Source organism: Hetaerina americana, unplaced genomic scaffold (genome assembly GCF_022747635.1).
Source record: "Hetaerina americana unplaced genomic scaffold, ioHetAmer1.1.p SCAF_2, whole genome shotgun sequence".
Lineage (NCBI taxonomy): Eukaryota > Metazoa > Arthropoda > Insecta > Odonata > Calopterygidae > Hetaerina > Hetaerina americana.
The window spans coordinates 36,655,934-36,678,559 of NW_027286763.1; the positions used below are offsets into that span (position 1 = coordinate 36,655,934).

The 22,626-nt window shown below is 37.5% G+C and overlaps 1 protein-coding gene across 1 annotated transcript in view; it reads right to left on the reverse strand.

Annotated features, from left to right (window-relative positions):
* The window catches only part of Hers (Histone gene-specific Epigenetic Repressor in late S phase), a 495,187-nt gene that overhangs the window by 317,431 nt on the left and 155,130 nt on the right, over positions 1–22,626 (reverse strand). The window lies entirely within an intron of this gene.

Sequence of the window (22,626 nt, forward strand, 5' to 3'; positions counted from 1 at the left end):
TATATAAGCATTTGTGCATTAGTTTTCAGCCTGCCCTCGTATTTATTTTTGACTGAATAGAGTTGTATGTCAGATTACGCGAAGGAAGAGATGACACGGATGATGATGAGAAAAGGGAATAATGAGATACTTGGCTGAATTAGAAGTACGGGATGGGAAAATAAAGCATCAGAAAATAGTGAAATAGCAGAGGATTTACTTGTAGCCAAAAACTCGGGATTATAGATCTTGATTTCGCTACACCAAGTAATAATCTGTAGTTCCCGCCAAGAGGTTATACATCGGCAGCCCTCAGAAGCTCGCAATGATTCCCGTACCGAAACATATAACGAATTTGATAGCTTTTGAACGCAGCCTGAAGACCCAGAAAAATAGAGGATACACTCACTCTCGAGAGCTATCATAAAAAAGGGAATTCAAGTACTCCAATCGACGTTAAAATCATTCACTAACCCGGAAAAGGCTTGGGTAAACGAGTACTAGGGTATAACGTTACGTATCCCTAAGGAAATTTTATCTAACCAAACGAAAGATGGGTTAACGCCCAAAATGGAAAGCAGTGGGTACATGTAACTCGCTGCAGTTTGGCGAAAGAAGAAGCGGAAAAAGATCTCTACTCCTAAGAAACAACTAAGAGCTCTCGATGTCATCAGCCTACACATAAACTTCATTTCGAGTTTACTTTTCTTCGACTCTGAGGAGTTAACAGTAGAAGACACAAAGGAAAGAAGATAAGAAACAATGGAAGTGAGGTGCCACATAAACGATCACAATAACAGGTATTAGCCAGGCTACTGATAGACAGGTTACTAAAAGAGAAGTTGGAAGACTGTGGAAGATCTCGAAAAAAAGAATCCACAATAGGCTTGAACACCATACAAAAGGCACACTAGGAAGTAGAGTCATGAATGTTTTAAAAGTAAGAGATGGAAGACGAAATAGCGTAACGGGCTGTGAAAAAATTAGCGGATTGGCAGATAACAGGAGATTTTGGATGGCTGCCACAAACCAATCCTACGATTTATAAACTTTGACGACAATTAGATATATGCATTCGTCATTGCCTACCTGGGGATGAAGTTTGCTAACAATACAATGATTCGCAAAGAGTGTGCATAAAAAATTCATATTCATTGCATCAAACAAATACACATACGCACCTATCGTCACCTTTTTCTAACTTTTGCAATTTATAACAAAGGGAAAATTTTTTGGGGAGTTAGGTGGCCAATCGATGTTTGTTTTCCAATTAACTGTTAACTGATTGCTAAAATCGCCGCTTTAAAAGTGCTATTGAACTTATTGACCTAGTGGTTAAAAAAGCCATTTTTTGTTCATCTGCGAGAAATGCAACGTTATGATAATAATCTTCAAGTGAGCCATTTAGGATCGAATGCGTTTCCTAATAAAACTTGAGCAAATTGCAACTCTAGAAGTTCTTTTCCTAATGCGTTAAAGGGAACATCAAATTCCTAATTTATGTGAATATCTGCTTTTTGCAGGAAATCAAAATTTATTAGCCATAACTATAGCCGTTACACTAATGATGATAAATGAGCTAAATCCACAATGGTTTAGCCACAAACAATAAAAGGTAATGCCCATGAAAATAGCTGGGGCTAGAAGATGAGACGGCTTAAGACGTAGGTGATTGGTGGGAGAGAGTTTCAGAATTCGGATAACTGCAACATGGGAATATTTTAAACCTGAGATTATGATGAAAGGAAGCCGATAAAAGGTACGCGTCTTTGACATGTCCAATAGTGAGCGCCCTCTTCACTCTTGTATACATCCAATACAACACCGGAGAATCTTGGAGAAACAAAGCACTAACTACCCCCGGGGCGAAACTCCAAGGTTTGCTCAGCGTCAAATTAACGCTGTGAGAACAACCGTAAGATTCAGCATCAAACACGCAGGCGCCAAATTGGAATATTAATTCGGGGGCTGAAAATGGTTTCGCTGATAATTAATTTCTGTAAGAGTTAGGTATTTTACGATTTCCAGGCGGATATAAAACTAAACGTTAACTCTTCAAAAATTTTAAAAAGATTACTGCACAAAAAGTTCCTGATATTCGCGAGCAGAGAAGAAAGAATTCGACTATCTGATAAATAGAAGTATAGAAATGGCAAAGTCGAGATGAAATGGAAATAGTAATTGCTAATTAGTAAAAAATGTCGTCAAGTCACAAGGAGCAAAATTAAGACATTCGAAACAGCATGTTCTATAATCCTCGGAAGGTCGCTCTGCGATGTGCTCGTAGTAAGAAATACAAGTATGTACACGTAAAACCTGCTGGGCCACCTCTTAAATTCGCATTCTATATACCAGGGGTCAAAGAATGGTGACATTATAGCTTTGAACAAAACATTCGTGGCTCGCAATTCGTGATTCAATCACTTCGATACATTTTTATTTCCGAATTCTGACCCATTTAACGATCATTGTTTCATTTAATTTAACAAGTGGTATAATAGGGGAACTGGTTAAAAGTTCGTATGATTAAAATGAATTTATATCTTACTTTTAAGGATACGATAAATAATTTAATGGTTTCTGACACGTCTGCTTAAGAATGTATTAATTTTGAATTCATATCCGTTTTACGCGGCAAATTTTAGAAAAATGATTAATTGCAACAAATGCTACAGAAGGTTAATCAATAAAAAATATCATAAGAGCAGGGTAAAAATTAAAGTAACACCTGTCACAAGAAAGGAAGAGAATTATGAATAGATGAAAAAGTTGGTGCAAGAGCAGGCCATAAGAAAGGTTCGAGGAGTAGAAAACAAAGAGGAAGTTCGCAGAGTCAAATCGAAGAAGGTAGGGAAACAGAGTTGATGAAAGGCTGATTGATAGCCTGATATTGAAGGCAGTGACGTAAGGAGAATTTCATGCGATCGCGAACGAGGGAGAAAGAAGAGTCTTCGAAAAGGAGGAATTGATTTTCAGGGGTTGAATAAGGTATCATCGTGGGAGAAAGTTTTTTTGCCTCGTTTATCACGTCATTTAGAGTGTGAATTGATTATGAGGAACCGTTCGTACCCCTGTTGAACGGTAGATCACATGTACGAGGGTCATCCGGAAAGTAGTACCCGTTCGTGCCGCATGAAGTGCTGACGACGCGAGTAGCCGCTGGACGAGGTCAGATAGCTTCAGTGGCTTGTCTGCCTTCTCTGAGCCAAGTTGCGTGACGCTAGCATTGCCTGTGTTGTTTCTGTGATTGTTTACAATGTTTAAAAAAATTGAGAACGCCGCCAGTTGTGAAGTGAGGGCAGTGATTAAATTCCTCAATGCAAGAAACGTTCGCCCATGTGATATTCATCGCCAATTAAAGGAGGTGTATGGAGACAATGTAATGGACGAGTCGTCTGTTCGGCGGTGGTGTCGCAACTTCAACATGGGGAGGGGGAACACACACGACGATGAGCGTTCGGAGAGACCGTCTGTCATTACAGACCAACTGGTGAGCTCAGTTGACGAATTCGTGAGGAACGATCGGCGCGTCACAATTGATGACATCTGTGAGCATTTTCCCAATGTTTCTCGAACAATTGTTCATGAAATTGTTAAACACCATCTGCATTATGCAAAAATTTGTGCAAGATGGGTCCCTCGCGTATCTCAATGAGCTGGCGGCGAAGGACTATGCAGCAGGAATACAGAAACTTGTCACACGTTATGACAAATGCCTTAATTTGCTTGGAGATTATGTTGAGAAGTAGTTTAAAGTATCCTCTTTCAAATAAAATTTTTTATGTTTGTTAATATTTACTTTTGTGTCTTTATTTCACGAACGGGTACTACTTTCCGGATGACCCTCGTACACATATACCCCTAAAGCTGTTGCAACTTGGGAGTAGGAAAAGTCAAGAAAATCCTGATTTTAGTTTGCGAAAGGAAACTATTTGTACAATTATTTCCATACTGTACCCTCGTATATTTATTACACGTGAATTACATTCCAAGACATTCCTTCTTCTTAGGACTCTTAATATTTCTGAAACCATTCATGGTCATCTACTTTAAAATTTCATCTGATCCACGAATATAAAAGAATATGTGAACAGCTAATACATCAATATTGCCAGGATAGACACCCATCTTAGTAGAGCTAAATTATTCAAGAAGCACCTTGTTCCTGCCATCAAGCTAAGTGGTTAGTTTGAGGAATCGTTTTTCTGAATTACGAGTACCTATGCGTATCCTTATTCCCAATCATCATTTTTATTGGCAATAATTTCTATCCCCTACAAATAAAACCACATAACGAGCTCTTTAAATTTGCTTCTCAGCATTATCGTGTCTATATGATCATTCAGGCGTGTTCCACGTATCAAACGTAGTCCCATACTTGGTCCACTCTATGAATATATTACAAGAATTACTTAACCTATCCTCAGGCCCATTTCTATTTCACTGGTCTCCAAATACAGCAAACAAAAACGCATTTTATCACCACTTATGAATTTGGTGTATGTTTTACAAATATAGCGGATAGAAAAATAGTTTTTTTTAGGGAGCTTTTTGAAGAACAATTCCAGGATTGGCTACCTGTAGGGAAAAAAAATTCAGCCCAATAATACAGCCATGATTCCAATGCGGTTCTAAAATGTGGAGTCAACATCAATCTAGCTGTTTCTTTTTCGAGTACCATATCTCTGTGAATTTCACACGCCGTTGGGCGAGGTGAGCTCTACCCTCACCTATCCAACAGAAATTTGGGTTTTCGGTTTGCGTTTCCGAAACCGAACGGTGGTGGTTTATGGTTGTGAAAAAACATGATCGCAATTTGTTCTGAACAATGAACCCTTGCTCATCCTCAACATTTTGATGGTCCTTGTTAACGTTAGGGTCCTTTGTACTTACAGGTAATACTAGGAAGTCTCTACCTTCGCCTATCAAACCAATCTTTGGGTTGATACGAGTTGATACAGCGGGGGTAATTTTCGCAATTTGAGCCAGGAAGCGACGAAAACTTACCACAAATCTTTGAAATGCTTACTAATGAACACCCCATTATTGCAACAGAAAATAGGCATGTGCGCAGCAGCGGAATATTTCCGGTTTTATGGCTTAAAGACAATACATGCGACACAGGATTTTGGCGTTCAAGAAATTCCCTTGTTTTTGCAAGTTTTACATGGATCATTTTCAGTTTTACATGTTGTTCTTCGTCCTAAAAAGACTTTAACTTTGGGAAAATACTGGTTGTGTTAATAAATACATACTGCGGGTGTCAGAAATTACATGGAACGGTTGATAATGTCATGGTGATATTGGGGGCATAACATAATATACAGTACAAGTATTTTTGTGACGGAAGTATACGTGAATAATTCGTAGCAAGTAAAATTTCCTGATCAGAAATTCTATTTTATCCCAAAGTACGTCGGTCGTTCAATAAGTCCTCGGGGTGTAATAGAAAAACAAAATATTTGGGATAGCTAATTTTTATTTATAAATCCAATCTCTTTTTAGCTCGATTAGCTTTTCCCAGTGTTTCTCCAAATTTTTTACGCCGCCCAAAAAGTAGGATTTCGGGAGATTATCAAAATAGACATCTGAGTTTGCGATGCCCTCCTAAGTCAACGTAAATTATTTTTCTCAAAGCCATTTTTTCAAATTTAGACATGAAAAAAAGTCAGTGGGAGTCAAATTTGGCGAATGCGGTGGATATTGTAATAATTCTAACTTTAATCCCATAATTTTCGCCATCGAAACTGTGTGCACCATGTGCATTGTATGATAAAAGATAATTTTCTTCTTGGCCAAATGAGGAAGTTTTTTTGAATATTTCGCTTAACCGGGGCAAATCGACGAATAACACTGCCCATTTATCGTTTGTCCTTTCTGCAATTAATTGATTCAGATGATTCCCCGTGCATCCTAAAAAAAACCTCGGCCATCATCACGTCGGCCGATTTCACCATCGTCACCATCCTCAGAGTCGGAATGCCTTTAGAAACCCAGTTTTTCAACTGCTCCTTCGTCTTTTGATTAGGATAGTGTACCCATGTTTCGCCCACAGTTATGTATCAATGCAGAAACTCATCACGACTGAGACGGAAGAGCGACAAACCAGCCTCTAAATCGACCATACGAATGCGTTCACACTGAGAACAAACGTGGCACCCATCTTACCGAAATTATTTTTCACGCACAATTTTTCGGGCAAAATTGAAAACATTGTACCTTGTGCTATATCCGTAGCCTCAACGAGCTTTGTTTCGTCGATCACTTAAAACCATATTGCCGAGTTTGTCAATTATTTCGGAGGAAATCACTTCCACTGGATCTCCCGAACGATGTTCATCATTTGTGTATTTACAGCCACGTTTAAACTCATTAACCCATTTCTCAATACTCGCCAACACAGGAGCAGATATGCCATGACTTGCATTCAACTGGCTTTGATCTATTTCGGTGTTAAGCCCGTTAAATTCGAAGTGTTTAATCACTACACAAAATTCTTTTTTTTTCATTTTTTTAATTAAAAAAAGGTTTGTTCCTTTATTCGAATATTAAAATGAAACAACGAGATGGATGTAGCTGAAACTTCAACAGCAGTCTATTGAGAGATGAGGATTACTAAAAACAAGCTTATTCCGATACTACGAGCGCCATGTCTTGGATTTCATAAGGAATTATTAAACGACCCATGTACGTCAACAAAAGTGGGCCCTCCCTGGAAAATACCCGCATAAATTTTAATTAATTTTATCATTAAAATGTGCACTTGACAAACGCAAAGAGTGGCAATGGCAGCAACACTTCAGACATTTCAATTTTGTCATTCTCACTGATCAACAAAAAATTCCATAAACACTTGACTATCTCTTATCGACAATCAAACGACCAATGAATTAAAGGAAACATTTCCTCTGAATAGAAAAAATCACAAAAAATAATGGTACAACGGGAAAAAAAACAAAATTTAAATATTCAAGGAAAAGTTTTTTAACGTAACGTTGATTTAAGTTTTTTAGCGTAAACTAAGAACCACTGCTCCAACCTATACAACCTAAAAGCAGTGTATCTCAACAGAGATTCAAGTAAGTTGGGAGTTGCGAAGACGAACAGAGACTCGAAACATGTTAATTAGGGTGGCTCTAAATAAATTCTCAACATGATGGGCGGGAACTTACCTATTTCAAATACAACTATAATCACCCGACTAATTGTACATGCATGCAACATACGACTACTGTTCTTTCCCACACTACGTTAAGTAAGAATTTCATCTCGAAATCATTTCGGATTTTAAGAAATCCCGAAGTGATCTAGTACTTCATTAGGGAAACACCAGTGATCGACGCACCGATTGATCCGTTGACTAAAATGACTACCCGCACTTGTAACTTCTCTGAATATATTTAAACTATCCAGTACCAAAAATGTTTAAATTAGGAGAGCTATCACCAGAGAAAATTTATAATCCACAAAAAATATTGAAATGCTTGATATATGCTTCTTTTCGTCCCCCTTCCATTCAGCAGTCATATGCAAATAATCTCTCAGCATTACTATGCATTCCAAACATGTTTTTCTTAGTATTCAGTATTCATAAACATCAGCCCACAAGTCAACACGTTCAACAGGTCAGTTTCGCTTGTCAAGTTGTTCCTCGAAAGTGGAAATAAAAAATATTCATAAGGGTCAAAGGGGTTGATCCAAAAACTTGAATACAGAATCGGCAATGGCAGAAAGGAAAATGCAGGAATGTACACGAAGGATTTAAAATTATCAATAGATCCTGAAAAACGGTGTTATAATTCTGCTATCGCATTGATAATTTCCTCATCTCCAAAACATTCAACATCGTATTACTTCTAGAAGTGATGGTAAAATTCACGTATTTTATTGAAAAAAATATTTCTAAACAATAACAAAAGAGCCTCTCAAAGTCGTATAAGAATTAAATATTTTATCCAACAATGTTATCTTCGAATATTTTGCTAGACATATCCACTTGAATTGACATTTGTTAAATACATTAAGGACTATCATTAATTATTTACAAATAATAATAAAACGGAAACATTAGATTTTTATAAAAGGCTAACGAGGGAATAACTTCGAAATGGCTAAGCGAAAAGTAACGCATGACAAAGAATTCTTTTCGATTAGTTTTTCAGAAAAATATATGAATCAGAGCCAAAAATAAATTATAAGCTTAGGACTATTTAAGTTCTCCTGAAGTCTATTCACAACTCGCATAATGGTATTGCTATAAGAGACTGTGGAGGAAAAAGTTCATGCCTGTTGTTTACGTTTGCGTGGATATGTTTTAGACAGCTACAACAAATACATACAGTGTGCATTTAAATTTATCTCACATGCTCAAAGACATCCTTGAAAAAATGTACTTCATACAAACGTTACTCTTCCGTCTGATGTAGTTGCTGGCCAGTTAAAGAAAAGAGTCAACGTATCCAAATTAGACGCATTCCGGTGAGCTTTCTTTGTTAATATGGAATGGAATTTATATTCGCCAAGTCGCTAAATTATAAATACATAACAACATGTTAACGCTATCAGAGGAACTTTGGCATTATAGCGTGGAATGCCTCAAAAAGTGGAAAATAAATTTATACGCAAACGAGTTTCCTTCCCTATTTGACGCAAGAACTACTAGTCCTATCATGAAATTACCAGAGCAATTAATATATGAACCAGACATTGTTGACAACGAGGAGAGATACTACTACCTTGATCAAAAAGTTCCCGGAATAACCACCGTGTGGCGCTCCCATCGTTCCGATTTGAGTTCTGTTTTTTTTGTTAAATTGGTACATCTGTTGTTGATATTCCCTTTAAATCTTAGTGTCATAACTTGACATTTGCAAAAGTTACGTAGCCAAGAGTACATCTATCTCTGTGTGTGTTGGCGATTTTTTACAATTGCAGAAATGGATTTAAATTTGCAACAACGAACTTGTATTAAATTTTGCGTAAAAAACGGATTTAGTGGCGCACGGACGTTGGAAATGTTGGAAGTGTTTCGGCAACGATTCTCTAAAAAAACGGTCGTTTACCAGTGGCACGAGCGGTTCAGAAGTGGTCGTGAGTCAATCGAAGATGATGAACGCAGTGGCAGACCATCGACATCGAAAGTCGGTGAAAAAATTGATAAAGTAAAAGAAATGTTGGTCAATAACCGCAAATTAACCATCAGAGAAATAGCGGAGGACTTGAACATTGCCTATGGATCCGCCCAAGACATTGTGGTTAATGATTTGGGTTTCCGTCGTGTAGCAGCAAAGTTGGTGCCAAAAGACCTCAATTTCATGCAAAAAAGAGACCGTGTTGACTTCGCAAAAGACATGATTTGCGAGGCTGAATCCGATCCCACATTCATCAAAAGGATCATTACTGGAGACGAGACGTGGGTTTATGAGTACGACACGCAATCCAGACATCAGGCAAGTGAATGGCGTTCACCAAATGAGCCGAGACCAAAAAAACCACGTCGTTTTCAGTCAAAAAAGAAGGCAATGCTGACGGTTTTCATGGATTACAACGGTGTAGTGCATCATGAATTTTTGCCAGAAGGCCAGAAGTAAACAAAGAGTATTATTTGGGCGTTATGAGACGTTTGCGTGAAGCAATTCGCCGAAAGAGACCAGAAATGTGGGCAGAAAACTCGTGGATTTTGCACCATGATAACGCACCGTCGCACAGTGCTATCATTATTCGTAATTTTTTGACGAAAAATGCAACAAATACCATCCAACAGCCACCGAATTCACCTGATTTGGCTCCCTGTGACTTCTTTCTGTTCAATCGAGTTAAAAAACCATTACGGGGAACGCGTTTTAGCAGCCGAGAGGAAGTAATGGAAAAATCGCAGGAAGCACTGATGGACATGCCGAAAACCGAATATAAAAAATGTTTCGAGGATTGGATCAAGCGCTGGCATAAGTGTGTTGCAGTCGATGGGGATTACTTTGAAGGGGACAATATAGATTTAGATAAATAAACTTGTATTTTTAATTTTCTGAAAAAATTCCGGGAAATTTTTGATCAAGGTAGTATGTTGCTAAGCATTCAATGATCTGTTGAGAATTCATCGCATGGGCTGTTGGATAAACCAACCACAGCCATCAACCCCAAGGATACAATAAAATATTATTTCTTGATATTTTCTAATGCAAAAAAGATATAATAGTTTTTTGTTACATTTGAAATGAATAATACGTAATGACGGAAATGCTATAATTTTAACCAGAATTAAAATTTATTTTCCTAAAATTCTACAATAAATATATTCAAATGCCAGTCAGTATTGGATTCTATCGGAACCGAAAAGTCTCATTTTTGCAGATAAACAACGAAAGTAAGTCTGAGATGAACATTTCGGTGTAGCACCTGCGAGGCCATTTTAAGCAGGGACTTTTTTCATACATTTGTTTAGATGATGGCAATTCTGAAAAAATGCAAGAGGGCGCACGGAATATTTGCCACTCTAGGACCTAGAAACTAGAACAACCCTGGGTCAGAAAAATAGAATAACACCGCAAAAAATACTTTTTTCTTTTATAATTTTCTAAATATCTTCCAATTATCGAATAAAAATAAACCAAAGTCAACAATCGCATACAATTAAATCTTATAAAAAATGCTTGAATGACATTCGAAAATATATGGAATGTTTCAAATTGTTATATAACTGATGAACGTAGATGTATTGTTAAAGTGGCGCTAATTCCTTATAGTACCCATTCTCTTTTCCAGAAATGGATAGGAACAGCTTAAAACTAGAACGCTAGAACATTGCCTACACACTATATGGACGGTAGGGGCAAAAATGATTCATTTGAATAATAAATATGTTGTAATAATTCATTTGGATAATCAAGAAGTTGTAAGATGAGAAATATTTACATGTGGCAAAGTTTTGCAATATTTTTAACTACTTTAAAGATTTTCATGAGACGCATATTTTCCTTTTCACAATTACCTCTTTAGTGTCAATATGGTGTTCCATAAAATATTCTTCTTAGTAACTTGATTAGACAATATACAATACTCGTATTTAAACCAGATACGTCAACGATATCAATAAAAGCATGCAAGGGACATCTGTGAGTTCCTCGCTTTATTAGCTATGAGCGAATCATTTTGTCGACAAAAAACTCCATATTTTGGGCTAAAGTTAAGAGTTATCCTTGGACTTTCTTTTTGAATCTGTGCCCATATGAGCATCGGACACTGATGTGTATCTATTTGCCTTACTCATTGTATCCACGAAACTCGGGCGTTTATTCATTAGTTTTCGGCCAATTTCAACCAAGCAAAAATATTGCCACTAGTGATATTTCTACGATTATAGTAACAAACTCAATCTTTGCCTAAGTAAGGAAATGCATTCATGATATATTTATTATACTTGGTCTAGGGCAACGCAAAATTTAATCCATATACGAGGGTCATCCGGAAAGTAGTACCCGTTCGTGCCGCATGAAGTGCTGACGACGCGAGTAGCCGCTGGACGAGGTCAGATAGCTTCAGTGGCTTGTCTGCCTTCTCTGAGCCAAGTTGCGTGACGCTAGCATTGCCTGTGTTGTTTCTGTGATTGTTTACAATGTTAAAAAAAATTGAGAACGCCGCCAGTTGTGAAGTGAGGGCAGTGATTAAATTCCTCAATGCAAGAAACGTTCGCCCATGTGATATTCATCGCCAATTAAAGGAGGTGTATGGAGACAATGTAATGGACGAGTCGTCTGTTCGGCGGTGGTGTCGCAACTTCAACATGGGGAGGGGGAACACACACGACGATGAGCGTTCGGAGAGACCGTCTGTCATTACAGACCAACTGGTGAGCTCAGTTGACGAATTCGTGAGGAACGATCGGCGCGTCACAATTGATGACATCTGTGAGCATTTTCCCAATGTTTCTCGAACAATTGTTCATGAAATTGTTAAACACCATCTGCATTATGCAAAAATTTGTGCAAGATGGGTCCCTCGCGTATCTCAATGAGCTGGCGGCGAAGGACTATGCAGCAGGAATACAGAAACTTGTCACACGTTATGACAAATGCCTTAATTTGCTTGGAGATTATGTTGAGAAGTAGTTTAAAGTATCCTCTTTCAAATAAAATTTTTTATGTTTGTTAATATTTACTTTTGTGTCTTTATTTCACGAACGGGTACTACTTTCCGGATGACCCTCGTATGTCCATCGTTTTGATAACATAAATTGTAGCAATGGACAGCGAGACTTGGTATGCTTGGGACCTTTTTAATATGAGATATGGAGTTCAGGTTTGTGGCAAACCTATGATTTCAAAATTAATCTTTCTGTACCACGCCATTTTTTCAGAAGCCATTGTCCGTTTCAATTCTTTAAATTTAGCAGCCTAAAGGTGCCCATAGAATCAGAAAATGGAAGCCGTGTTACCTGTGTTTACCCTTCCATTAGAGAGTTATAATTTTGGTTTATCTTTCGGTTTGTATCATCCAAACAAGACCAGTTACTTTTCTTAGCTGCTTCAAGTTATGTTCTTCGATGGCTCCGGGTATCCCTCATATGGACGAAAAACGGGTTCCTTTCAGGGCTGCCTTAATCCAAGGGACCAAAAATAAGTCCGATGGGGCGACGTCAGGACTATAGTGGGAGTGGGACAGCGTTGGCACCTGGTGTTAAGCCAAGAACTCGCGGACTAGTAGCCCGTTGTCGTGATGGAGTTGCCAGGTAGCGGAGATGTCTTTTCTCGTCCTGATCACCCTTTTTCGGAGTCTTTCCAGCACATCCACGAAGTAGGCAGCGTCTGTCCTTGAGGAACGAACTCCTTATGGACAGCTCCTTTACTATCAAACAAGACAATGAGCATTGTTATCACTTTTTATTTGCTCATCATTGCCTTTTTGGGGTTGGGGGACTGGTCGGTTTGCCACTCAAAGCTTTGGCGTTTTGTTTTTGGGTCGTATTCAAATCCCAGGTTTTGTATAGTGATGACATTGTCCAAATCATCGGGTTCAAAATCAATACGTTGCAAACGTTCACTTGAAATTTCCTCTCGGTTGGCCTTTTGGCCGTCTGACAACTTTTTGGGCACGAGCTTGGCGCACACTTTTCTCATAGCTACATCTTATGTAACAATGTGAAACACAACAGTAGAGACGACACGTTCAGTTCATTTGGCAACGATCTTTACACTCAATCGACGGTCAAAGTCCAACAACTGTCGAACAAGAGCCACATTGTCGTCAGCTTTGCTGGTTGACGGCCGTCCAGTGCGTTATTCGTCATTAACATCTTCCCGGCCCTCCTTAAAGGCCTTCAATTACCTCTAAACGTGTGAGTAGGACAGAGAAGAGTCCCCGTAAGCCTGACGAATCATTTTTTTAGTCTCCTGAAGAGATTGTTTCAGTTTAGCACAAAACTTAATCGCGTAACGTTGCTCGATCGTCGATTCCATTTTTTTCGTGACACGGTCGGCGTGGAGAGGTTTAAAATAACTAACGTCCTTCCGCTTCCGTAGCTTAGAGATAACTGACACGGGTTACGCGGCAAATCTTAACGTCTCCCCCACCTACTCCAAGGGGTTTGATCCCATTCCAATCAATAAGAGCGGCGCGGGAAATTCAATTGCATTACTTGCGGAACGCACCCTGTATTACGGTTAGGCACAGATTTAGGAACAGCGCGATTGACTCGCATTTCCCAGGAACATATGTGGAATCTCATAATAATTTAGCACTAATTGTCAGTATTACACTTCCTTCTAAAGAAATTCTTGAAAAGAAATCGGGAAAGGTTATTTCTATAGCACGTGAAAAATACGACCGACTCCAAGTACTACGTCAAAGTCATAAAAATGAAAAAATAAATGCAAGGAACGGATGCTTAACCATGCAGAGATCTTGAGGGAATAGACCATCTGAAACACTTATTAACTGATAGGTTAACTTAATGATAAATCAGTAACCACACCGATAGGATGGTGTAATATGCTTAGAAATTGTGGAATATGATTATTTAAGTTAGTTGATGGTAAGGTTAGATTCAAAAGAAAAATGCAGGAAAACAATTCTGGAAATTAAATGCACAGGCATTACCCGGGTCGAAAGGAAAAAAGCATCAGCAGCCGATAGAAAAAAATATGGAAGAGTAGCTCAGCACAATTAAAAAATGAAACGTATAATAAAAGTATATTGAAGTGGCAAACGAAATTATAGGAAAGTAATTAGGAAAAGGACAAGGAAATAATTGGATTATAGACGGGAAAAGGAAATGTAATCACAAAACTAGGTACGCGAAAGTACAAAGTGATAAATAATAAACTGAGGCAGGAAACTAATAGGACGAAATCAGCGTGGTGCAAGACGCAGTGCTAGGATATGGAAAATTTCTAAGGAGGGATTTAATTAGTGCGCTGTGCAGGAACGTGAAAGCATCATCAGGAAATAAGGAGGAAACATCCGTGCATACTATCAAAGATACGTCAGAAAAATTATTAATAGTTTCGGGAAATATTTCATAGAGATGAAAACAATACATTGAGGATCTTTCTTGTTAAATATATTAAGCCAGCAGGCTTAAATATAGAAATAGAATATGACTTAGATGGACAACGCTTAGGTTCAGTCATTCTTGAATGCGAGGTACACATGACATTGAGGGAAATTGAAATAAGGCCTTGGGGATAGATAATATTCCCGTTCATGAAAGCGTGGAAAGAAGAGTTTTATGGGATAATTCAGGTAGCGTTTATGAGAGAGGAAGTTGGGTCGGAATTTTTCGTCAGATCCCTGTGAGTTTTTATCCCAAAAAACGGAAAAGAATCTTTATGCGAGGAGCATAAAACGGCAAGTTCAATATGCTTTGTAGTCAAAGTGGTACTTTGGATCATTAATAATAATAGACTGGAGAGAAGGGCAAATGATTACTCAGGGAATGATCATTTTGGGTTCAGAAAGGAAACAGGCACGCGTGATTCCATAGCAGTAATGAAGTTACTAATAGAGAGTAAACAAATAGGACAATCAGGATGCATTTAGCTTTGGATTTTGAGATGCCGATAGATATAGTTAATTAAGTAGAACTATTGAAATTTGGGTTTGGGGAAGGATGGAAAAGGTCCAATGGACAGAAAGGAAAACAAATGAGGCAGTTCTATGAAGGCTAGATGAGGAAAAGCGATTGCTGGGAGAAATCATAAGGATACAGGGAGGGTGGATTCAGAGCATTCTGATTAGCGATGGAATGTTGAAAACTGTAATACTGAGAGAACGTTGGGAAAGCGAGGAAGCGCTATGAAAAGGATAAGCATGTTGGAGGAAATGAAGTGAGGAAAGAAGCCGGCAGAAGAAGGGTCTATTATGCTCGTAGGGTCGGGTGTCAGGTTGCTTTTCTTTAAGATCGGCAATGATATGCATTGTAGTTCAGTCTGTGTCCATCCAAAATAAACGTTACGCGGTGGAATATAATATAAAAACGGAGCATGATACTTCGAAATAGGTGGCGTCTGCCCCTTCTACTACCTGTAAAACTGAGGTAATCGTCCACCCCGTCATGAACATATTGATGATGTGACCGTCATGAATAAATTTCCCCAGCCGATGGGTAGGATGCGATGTAATATTCGTTGCCTGTTCGGATTGATTACTGGGGGTATTGGTTTCAGTAGCTTTGAGACAATTTAGTACAATATTTTAAGCTGCAATGGGTACAAATACAGAGTAGAAACTAACAGAAACGAAACAGGAAACTCCAAATTTAGACGGTGTTGATGATGAAATGGCAACCATTATGCTAAAAAGGGGGGGCCAGACGTCCAGATTAAACCCAACGGATTTTGAAGGACGTAATCAGAATAAGTCACCAATCTTGGTCATTATAATTACTCTTTAATTTTTTGCAGTAATTTACGAGGCAACATTTTGTCGTAAAAACATGAGAAGGCGACATCAAAGGATGAAACGGTTGGATAAGTTAGAATGATACCATCGAAAACGTTTCCTTTTGCCACGTAGCTATAGGGCTAAATGAATTGCGTTAACATTCAATTGAACTTCGATAATCCAAACATCATAGGATTCAAGGGATGTTAGCAATAAGTTTCCGCGTAAATGTAAATTTTCTAACGAATTCATCAAAAATATTTTTTTAATGGGAGCAATGACTATGAGGCGAAATTTAAAACTGAAGGAACTTTCATACCCTTACAAACGAAAATGTGCGCCACAATTTCACACATTAATTTACAATGGTACTGACATAATGAATTTCAGCCCTCAGAAAAAAAAGGAATCGTGCCATGAATAATATGATTCGGCCACAGGCCATGGAATAATTTTTGGAACGTATGTATTGAATTTCTTCTATTGGTGTTGGCTGATGATAACAACCATGAGTTTTAAAATTATCGTAAAAGACAGTCTTTGGAATATAAATCAAGCAGCATTAAAGAAAAAAGATTCAAATAAATGCAAGGTATCTGAACACACAGAAAGGTCTGACCAGGTTTGTAAAACGAGAGACTCGTTAGAAGAAAGATAAATTAAAAATTAGAATATACTATGCTATTGAAGTTGGAGTATGTAAATGCAACAATTACAGAGGATAAAAATCATTCGCCTTGACCGAAATGATTTTAACACACTGAAATTGTTGCATTGAAATGCATATTAGCGGATGACTCCATTAAAAGTTACTGTTGCGGCATTTCCAACAGTTTCTTGGAATTTGTTAAGAGCATGTAAGTTTTAACTAAGAATCGGCCTCGCGGCACATTATTGGGGCAATGAATCATTCAAGAGGAGAAAAAAATAGCTTATACTACATGTTTAATACTTTCAAAGCATAGTATACCGTTTTCATAGCACGTTTTTAACTGATATGTACTTATTTTATTGTACTTTGAAAGGGTCGACCTCAAACGGCAAAATTATTTAATTGGATAATATTTGCCCATTACGAGACACACGTAATAATTTTCATCGAAATTCATAAAACAACCGACGAAATTTTAATGATTTTTGACTTATCTGCCATTATAAATAAAAATAACACACGTGATAACTTAATTTAATAAATCCCAACAGCAAATTTAAATAAACAAATGAGCCACCAAGTTAATTACCAGCTTATATTAAATTTAAACCGAGAAAGTTTTTTTTCACCGTGCAACCTTGAGGGTAAATCCAAGACAATCAAATTCAATTAAAACAGTGTTTAAATATCTTTAAAAACGACTTTTATTTTAAAAGAAAAAGGCGGAACATGTTTTTCATATGATATTCAAAAGATATTTAGTCGTAAGAGATCGTAAAATCTCTCATATGAAACCATTTATGTAAATGGCATGCATCTAGATTAATTTTGTCTGGAGTAGTTCCATTCGTTTTGAGGTGCCTCGAGGAGAATAACTTCGTTAGGACAAAGGCAAAGAGTGAACCATACCATAACCGCCCAGATTTACATAACATTCCCACATGTTTCGTAAGAAATCAAATTGAAAAATATCATTAGTTATTTTGACTCTTATTAAGATTTTTCGCTGGCGTTAACACATTGAAACCGATTACATTCATACTTTTGCACTGGCCGCTGGGTTATTTCAGTTATTTGTTACAGTCTTGTGAAAGTTACAAAAAAACTATTAGCCCCGTAGGTCTTTTACTCATCGAACGAAAAGGTGTGAACTCGAATCCTATACATTCCATAAATGCCGTTTTAAAAATGATTTAATTTAAGTTTTGAATGATAAGCTGTCGGTACACCTAAAATATGTATTAAATATTCAAAATGATATTACGGAAATCAGGGTGAGGTAAGGTGGCATGTGTCAAATTCAACCTGAAGAATAGCTTAACGACAAACCTACTTTTAAGGTAACTAAGACCAACCGAGAACAAGGGCAGAAAAATGTGTTTACATTTCTGTCACAGATCACACTTCCTTGAAACAGTATATAAAACGGAATCCTTTATTGATAAATTATCGTTTAATATTTTATATAATTTATAGGTAATACAATATAGCAGTAAAACTAAAGCCATGTAGAAAAGTCTGCATTTTGAAATAAGGAACATGAGAGGGTTCATGTTTTCAAAAGGGAATTTCGAATTAATGTTTGAAAATGCAAAATGACCTATCTTTTACACAAAAAAGCTTCGAAATGCCTATCGTCCCCAATTAAGTGCAGTAAGTCTTGGCCTTATTTAGCTATTTACGTTTGGAAGATATGAACACTACATATTTTTTTGCAATTAAAATACCTGGATTTTTAATGCTGTCCATGTTGTAAGTCGTGTTTCCAAAGTCATTTGGTTCTTAAGGATATAATATCAGCGAGATAAATCCCGTTCTTATGAAAGCTCAGAAAATGCCCATGGCTAATTTTGAAGACTAATTGTTACCCAATTAGAACAAAGATACGCGGTTATCGTAGCAGGCATTAAAAAATAAACTTTAAGAATGGTTTACCTAAGACAACTCCTGTGAATGAATTATCTAAGAAAACTCCAGATGGTAGATTTTGGATACGAAATCTATGGACGTTCTATTTTCAAAATTGTCTATTTTAGGTCTTCTAAAAGTTTTGTTTATTTCGTACGGTAGTATTTAGCAACATGAATGATGGACAATAATCGTTATTAAGGTTCACAATAATTTTGAATAGATAAATATTTCAATTAATGTTTGAATATTAAAAACACCTCAGACTTACTCCAATAGATTCCCTGAATTTTTCACTATCTTCCTTTTCTTTTCCGAAAATGATGATTTTGAGAGGAGAAAACAAAATTTAACTTTAGCCGTTCCACCAGCAAGGATTTGCGGATCATTGATTCCGACTTCCTGTCCTCCATTCAAGAGCCCTTTATGGGAATCGGCAATTACCGATTCTGCGAACTCATCTCTTCCAGATTTTTTTAATATGCTAATTTTTCAGCAATCAAAAAGCGAAAATGATATTCTCCGATAGAAATTGAATTATTTTTTGGGATTTTCCGAATGTTTCTCAATAAAATTCATAGAATATAGGTTACATGATTACTTAATTTTTCACGAGATATTTAATATGAGCTCTCCCATACAGCTTTGATCTGTTCACTTAAGGAGCTAGTTGAAAAATGAATTGAAGGTTATTTCCCCATCTCATGTCCCTCTCCACCGGTGCTCTATTTAATCAAACTCTCACTCGCTCTGCTATCCCGAAAGAAAGTTGCTTTACAGGGGCTCATGCCTAGCAGTCGGTAAGAAAAATCCTGAATCCTTGTATTTTGACCGTTAACGCGCTCGCCCTGGACGATGGCTTAAGACTCAGGAGTCTTAGTTTCAGTAATTTTCTACGCCTTCAAATCAGCTGCCATAAGAGGGCATGACATGGGGCGCCAGGAAACAATCAATAAGGGTAATTAGTGGTCATTGAGAATTCGATTTGCATTTACCCAATAAGTTACGTCGTGAAGGCAATCTTCGTACTTCAATTGAGGCCCATGATAGAATTCCTAATAAACGTGTGACGTTCCCTCTTCCCTCATAACGATTTTGAAAGATATTAAGAGCTTTTTCGGGTGCCAATATTATATTACCCTCGTCGACTCGGCCCCTCCACAACCTGCTTTAAAAGCGCCCGAGCTGCGATTGGCAAAAAATAACAATGATTTACAAGACCTTGGGTTTCTTAAGGGAAGTACGAAGTTGTTCATAATAAAATAAATGGCGATTAAAACAAGACACTTCACTTAATTCCTATATCTATAAACCTAGCATTCTGATTTATGATAGGCGCAGTGAAAGCTAGTTTCTGTATTTGTGTCGCTATATCTCTTAAAGTCCTAATGTTCTACAGTCGCAAGGAAAATCAATTTACATACACTAATGCTTACATACCAAAAAAAGTCGTCGAAGACAAGATGCACTCTGCTTCATGCCATTCATTCAGCGTTTCTAACAGTGGAGATTAATGCGACATCAAACTGAACTATGACGTTATTATTATTATTCTTCAGTTAATCGATTCTTTCATATCGTTCACTTCAATTTGCCCGTATCAGATCTCAAACGTTGACTTTCGTGATATATTTATAGGAGACTGCTTCCCGGAACGTGGACAGATTTCTCAGCTGAGATCCATGAAAGGTTAATTAACTAGAGAAACCCGTTGACGAACTACTTTGCCGAGTCCCTCGGAAAGAAACAGACGTCAGAATAAAGACTCTGCGTTCGCCACGTCGTCCGAAGGTTTCCTGAGTGGAATATAGAGCTCTATCGAAATACCGTACGGTTGTTAACATAATTATACCTGCTCTGTACGTAATTACAACAAGTTTATTTTGTAATAAAACCAAGTGATGCCGTATTCTCTATCATATAATTCTACACTCATGGGACAACACGAACATATTTTAGCTCTTAATGCACAAAGATACATATGCAACATGTAGTAAAAGGTGACTTATTAATTAAAGCTTATTAAAGGTGACTCGCATTATTAAAGCAATTCAATGAATAAAGGTAACTCAAAAGTCCACGGGTTAATATAATGTATATTATTCCCAATTTTCGGTGGTATATGTGACCATATTTCACAAATGTACGTAGTTTATTACTAGTTAAAGACATGGTCTATTTGACATAAGATCAATTTTCCTTGCCCAGAGTGAAAGATCTCAAGTTTGGAATGCAGTGGGAGTGCTTTAGGATCATACAATTAAATGAGTGAATTGCATTCTATTCCAAACGTCCGGGGATTGATAAAATATATGTCGACAACATGCAGCAAAAAGTGATCATTCGGCTTCATTCAACGCATTTATTTCGAATCACACAAATTTTATATGTTGAATTTTTCAAACCGCCGGTTTATTACATGAAAAGATAATGGGGATTATTTACACAGGTTGTGAATACCTGCCAGTAACTAGCATGATACACGTGAGTTTAAAATTGTGTGTCTGTTATCCAGAATATATACTAACTCTAATTTTACTAAGCCTCTTCCTGTCATTGCGTTGCATGATTTCCAACAAAGAAACAATGATTTTCACATAGAAAGCCGTTTGCTATGTTCTCAAGTCTCTGGTTCCTACACTATGATGATTCTTATGACGGTAGTAGTAGTAGTTATTAGGGGAAACGAACGACCACAGAGGTCGCCAGAAGGGATATGTATCTAATATGGTGGAGGTAGGATGTTTCAGGGATTGGACAAAGGGTAAAAAGATTAACTGCGTTGCTGGCAATAACAACTTTTTAACGAAATGCGCCAAAGTTCCCACGGTTTAACGTCACATCCGACGGACAGTATACTCAAAGGGTACCCCACATAAAATCCCACGTCCGGATCGTGATACCACCAGACAATCCGGCTACCACCAGGATTTGAACTTGGGTACAAAAATTCCAATTTCAATAGGGGAAATTTGTTGACATTCGCTATACGAGAACATGGGTGCACAGTCTTGCTACCCTCATTGTGGTGCACAATACTTATTAATGGTAGCCTGCTGCGTACAATATTTTTAAAAGAGCAAAAAATAAAAAATGATGTGGCCTCCCAGGAAAATTGGATCTCTTAAACCCGTTTAACTATCAAAGGAACTACCTGCAAGTCATTCCACAGAAGCATATACTTTCTACCTTCTTTCATGCCATAAAAACCCCTACATTTTTTCGGCTAAATTTTTATCCAGCATTGATCCTTATTTCACCGTCTTCATCGTCGTTTCTTCTCTCAACCCACGCATATCATCTTGCTTTAATAACCATGTTTCCATTCCATACAAAACAAAACCAAAAATTTATAGAAATATATTGTTACTAAAAATTAATAGAGACTTAATTTTGATAAGTCATTTTAGCTGAGTGGTCACCCCTTTCACACACTTTAGCGGTGAAGGGTGTTTATCATGTAGATAAATAGAAACTGACGGTGCCCAGTAGTGCCAACTGGAACCGAACCCAGGCCCTCTATTAGGTAGTCCAAGGTCTATCCACATGATTACTACGCCCAGAAACTTGGAAATAATTTCGAAAGTAAATTTTGCATGTGAGTCTCTAAAACACTAAACTCAATCCAGCTATTTCCTACCAAGGACATGGAATCGTAGCCAACAAAAGTAAAAAATTGAACCCATTTCATTGACGATGTAAATAAATTATTAGTAATTGAAAACGAACTCGAACTTTGTCTTTAAACACCAAAAATGAAAAAATTCATCCGTTACGAATTTTACACCAATGTATAATTATTGTTCGTGTTCCTTAGTGGTACTTGCTACATATGTTTTGCCCGGTATCATGACCACTGATTTGAAAAAACGAACCGATGTACTATATAAGATATCTCTCCAATAAATTTTTGGAGAACATCGAATTGCACAGTAACAATTTACCGAAACAATTATGCACTTTGAAAGCAAACATTTAAGGAATTATGCGATCCGAAATTTTAGACTTTTGCGGCAGCTGTTCAAGGTGCACGAAGCGTCTTTCCAGCTTAGGTTGGCGGTGGTGCATAGGTGCTGTTCTTCCGTACCAATAGTGCACACATAGAGTAGTGTTTTTTCGTGTAGGACATATTCTAGGCGGCACAGGAAATAAAACGGCCTTTACAATAATAATAGCTTGTAGCTACCCTTAACGCTATAGTCCTAAGAATG